At 40.5% G+C, this 4,778-nt stretch overlaps 1 pseudogene across 1 annotated transcript; it reads left to right on the top strand.

Moving 5' to 3' along the window:
* Positions 1-4,307: 4,307 nt before the first annotated feature.
* Positions 4,308-4,576, top strand: LOC308512850 (HIG1 domain family member 1A, mitochondrial-like; annotated as a pseudogene). The gene has a single exon. The product of its transcript is annotated as an HIG1 domain family member 1A, mitochondrial-like (transcript).
* The last annotated feature ends 202 nt before the right edge of the window (positions 4,577-4,778 follow it).

The following is a 4,778-nucleotide window of genomic DNA, read 5'->3' as shown; positions in this document are numbered from 1 at the left end:
GAAAAGTGAGAAGTGTGTAAGATGATCACTAAAGCAGTATTTGAGTAAAAAGATTAGAACATAAATATTTCTAAGCATTAGAAAAGATATGCTGAGTAAAATGGCCCAATAAAATTATTTGCAATCTTTAAGGAGTGCAAGTATATTCAATGATATGAAAAATTTATTATATATTTCTGAGTAAAAATATATTTTTTGTGGATTTCACTATAACCATTTATGACACATATTTATGGGATAAAGAAAAGAAAAATATGAAATTTGCTACTTTGTGTAGACTTGAATAAGCCAATCCCTGTTACTGAATCTAATTTTAATTTATATGTCAGTATTTGCTGTCTTATGTATAGCACAAAATTTAACAAAATCTTATTTCTCTAAATTATGGATTTGCGGTTGCTTTTATGAAAAATATTCTATATACACACATAATTGCTGACCTAAACAATTTTGTCCCTTTTATGCTCAGGGCTCTTAAATTCAATTTTTATCTTCATTGACATAAAAAGGAGAATAAGAATGCTATTACACACACACACACAGGAAGAATGCTATACCAAAGTTTCCGTTTTTCATGGAGTTTACACAAAAGCTTCCTTGGCTGCCTGTTGTAATATTTTAAACAGCCTGGCAATGTCAAAGCCATTACAAGTGAGAAGTTTATGCCCATTTTAAATCATACCTGAAGACAAATGAATTCATAGTTTATCTTGACCCACATTTGTTTAAAATAATTTGTCTTAAGAATAAAGACCTAGCCAGTTTGGCTCAGTGGATAGAATGTCGGCCTGCCGACTAAAAGGTCCCAGGTTTGATTCCAGTCAAGGGCACATACCCAAATTGCAGACTCAATCCCCAGGAGGGAGCATGCAGGAGGCAGCCAATCAATGATTCTCTCTCATCATTGATGTTTCTATCTCTCTCTTCCTCTCCCTTCCTCTATGAAATCAATAAAAAAATGTTTAAAAAAAAAAAAAAGAATAAAGGCAGCCTGGCTGGCCTGGCTGGCCTTGCTCAGTGGTTGAGCGTTGACTTACGAACCAGGAGGTCAGAGTTGGATTCCCCGTCAGGGCACATGCCCGAGTTGCAGGCTTGATCCCCAGTGTGGGACATACAGGAGGCAGCTGATCAGTGATTCTCTCTCATCATTGATGTTTCTATCTCTCTCTCCTTTCCCTTCTTCTCTGAAATCAATAAAAATATATTTTAAGAAAACAACAACAAAGAATAAAGGCAGCGATCCAAGATGAGGATGGAGTAGGTGGAAACTATACTCACCTCTTAAAGGGCCAATGAACAAAATTTTGTTCGCAGCAACTCACCCTAGGCTCTGGTGGAGGGAGGTGGCACAAGCTAGAGTCACGTGAGGAGTGTCTGGGGTTTGTGGCTCTGGGGAGAGAGCTGAAAGGACATCTGCCAGGATCTCTATGCTGAGTCATTCTCCCAAACTGCAGATGCCATCTTTCTTAGGTGGAACACTCCCCTCTGTGTGGCTTCAGTCTGGTAGGAGGCAATAGCCCAACCTTGGGACTCCCTGTTGTCCCACCCTGCATAGCTTATGCCCTGCTAAGGATACAGCCAGAGGCTCTTTCAGTGACTGAGCCTAACTGGCAGCTGGCAGAAAGAGGTAGGCAGAGGCAGATCTCGGTGTGCCTTAAAACTATTGTTGACCTGATCCTGGGCTCCGTGCTTATAAAAGCAAACTTTGGTGTGCAGCTTGGTCCTTCTAGCAATTACAGAGGCCACGCTAAGGCAGCGCAAACTGTTGATTGCTTGGAGCTCCAAAAAGGTTGCCCAGAGCCAAGTCACAGGCAGCATCTGACATTGGCCTGCACTAGAGTCCCTCACAAGACGCCCAGAGCCAACACACCCAGTGGCCAGCTTTAGACAACAAAATGATATATCTGATAAGGGTGACTATCCAAATTTATAAATAACTCAGACAACTCAACACCAGAAAAACACAAACCATCTAGTTAAAAAATGGGTAAAGGACCTGAATAGACACCTCTCCAAAGAGGACATACAGATGGCCAATTGACATTTGTAAAGATTCTCAGTATCACTAATCATCAGAGAAACGCACATTAAAACCACAATGAGATATCACCTCACACCTGTCAGAATGGCTATCATCAATAAATCAATAAATAACAAGTGTTTGCAAGGATGTGGAGAAAAGGGAACCCTTGTGCACTATTGGTGGGAATGCAGACTGGTGCACCCACTGTGGAAAGCAGTATAGAGTCATCCCAAATAATTAAAAATGGAACTGCCTTATGACTCAGTGATCCTACTTCTGGGAATTTATGCAAGAAACCCAAAACACTAATTCAAAATAATATATGCATTCCTATGTTCATTGCAGCATTATTTACAATAGCCAAGATTTGGAAATAGCCCGAGTGTTCACCAGTAGATGAGTGGATAAAAAAGCTGTAGTATATTTACACAATGGAATACTACTCAGCAGTTAAAAAGAAGGAAATCTTACCCTTTGGGACAGCATGGATAGACCTAGAGAACATTATGTTAAGTGAAATAAGCCAGTCAGAGAAAGACAAGTACCATATGATCTCACTCCTATTTGGAACCTAATGGGCAACATGAGTAACAAGCAAAATAGTGACAGACTCAGAGACAGAGAGCAGGCTGATAGCTCTCAGGGGTGGAAGGCTGGATGGGGCAGTGGAGGGACTGAGCCCAAAAGAAAAAACACACACAGACATGGACAACAGTGTGGTGATTCCTGCGGGGAGGTTAGGTAGGGAGAGGCGGAGGAGAGTATAGGAGTATAAATGGTAATAGACAGAGGCTTGACTTGGGGCGGTGAACACACAATACAATATACAGGTGGTGTGTTGTAGAATTGTGCATCTGAAACCTGTATAACTTTGTTAACTAGTTTCACCCCAATAAATTCAATAAAAAGGAAAAAAAATAAAGGCAAAAAGTAGGCTTATTGAATCTTTTCAGAACTGCAAAGTAGGACTGCCTTCATTCTTCAGGCAAGGTGGTACATTGATTCTATCTCAATATAAAAATATCAGAGCATCAAGATGATAGAGAATGGCCAAATGTTTTCAACTCCCTTAATTCCTTGTTGAACAGAGCCCTTGGATGCTGTAGAGCTGCCTGAAGCTAAGAGGCTTCATCTGCTGTGGCCCAGAGCTGGAGTGGCTCACTGGGCTTGGGGATCCGATGACAAAATGCATGCCCACCATTCAATTGGGCCTCTGTGAGCAGGCCATGCCACAAGGTAAGAGGAATGTTCAGACCCCTGATGTTATTCCATGGGCAGAAACCAGGGGTCATGTGATATCCAATACCAGCACTCTGACCTCATTCAACCCCATGAAATTCAAGATTCTCCCAATTCTTTCACTGAACTATAATGGGCAAGTGAGAATGATTTCTGAACAAACACAACCATTTTTGCTGGGGGTTGGCAGGCATGTAACACTCTCCATAACTGTGAGTATGCATCCTATTTTTAGTAAGGGAAAATAGATTTGAGCATGCTGTCCTTGAGAATAACAGTCATCACTTATTAACCTTCTCTGTTTCCACAAAAAGGAAACTTCCATGGTGGTGCCAAAGGTCTCTGGCAGTCTGAAGTGGTATTATCCAGGAATCTCCTGAGGGTCTTTGGCTACAGCTATCTTAAGCTATGCTTATTTTTTATAAACCCTAATGGCTCTTAGTTGATAATAAAATATCTTAGAATTATCTAAAGTTTAGCAGGAACCTGTGGTTTTTAAATCACACAATCCTCTAGCTAAATTTTTCCTTTTAAGAGAAACAAGTACACATCATCATTCTACCAGAAGTCCTAGAAAAATCTGGCTGGTTCTGGGGTTTGCTACTTATTTAAGCAATATGTTGGAAGACTAGATGGAAATCCCATTGCCAATACCTCCCACTAAGCAGAGGTCCTCAAACTTTTTAAACAGGGGGCCAGTTCACTGTCCTTCAGACCGTTGGAGGGCCGGACTATAGTTTAAAAAAAACTATGAACAAATTCCTATGCACACTGCACATATCTTATTTTGAAGTAAAAAACAAAACAAGACGGGAACAAATACAATATTTGTACTTGCATGTGGCCCGCGGGCCGTAGTTTGAGGACCCCTGCACTAAAGAGAAAAGGCTCATAGACTTTGTTATCAAAGAGAAAAAGGATTTAAAAATACAAAATAGAGGGGAGGCTACATGTATTGATGAAACATCATCTTAAAAACAAAAGCAGGGAGAAGCAGGCTGGAGTTTGAGAGGTCCTGTTGGCTTTGGAAGATTCTTCAATCAGTATGTCAACCAACACAGATGTTTCTCTTTCTTCATATGATGAAGGTTGGGGATCTAAATTTATCTGAAAAGCTAAAGAGGCAGCATTTGTCCCTATTGGAATGGCAGGCTTTGCAGCAGTCATTGCATATGGACTATATAAATTGAAGAACAGGGGAAATACTAAAATGTCCACATGCATGTGACAGCCCAAGGTTTTGTTGTGGGAGCAATGACTCTTGGCATGGGCTATTCCATGTATAAGGAATTCTGGGCAAAACCTAAACCATAGCAGAAGAGATGCTGTCTTGGTCTTGTTGGTGGTGTTTGCTATAGTTAGACATCTCACAGTGAGGTTATATGTTTATGTTGAAAATAAATCATTTGAGAGGGTCAGACAATAACACATTAATTTGAATATTGGCTTCCTTTTTTGCAGGCTTGGTTTGCCAGGTGACTAAATTACTCGTGACTAGTTCACGAGCTAGGTCATT

The sequence above is a fragment of the Myotis nattereri genome (assembly GCF_964212035.1).
Source record: "Myotis nattereri genome assembly, chromosome: 1".
NCBI classification, from domain to species: Eukaryota; Metazoa; Chordata; class Mammalia; order Chiroptera; family Vespertilionidae; genus Myotis; species Myotis nattereri.
This window is presented reverse-complemented; position numbering and strand designations above follow the sequence as displayed.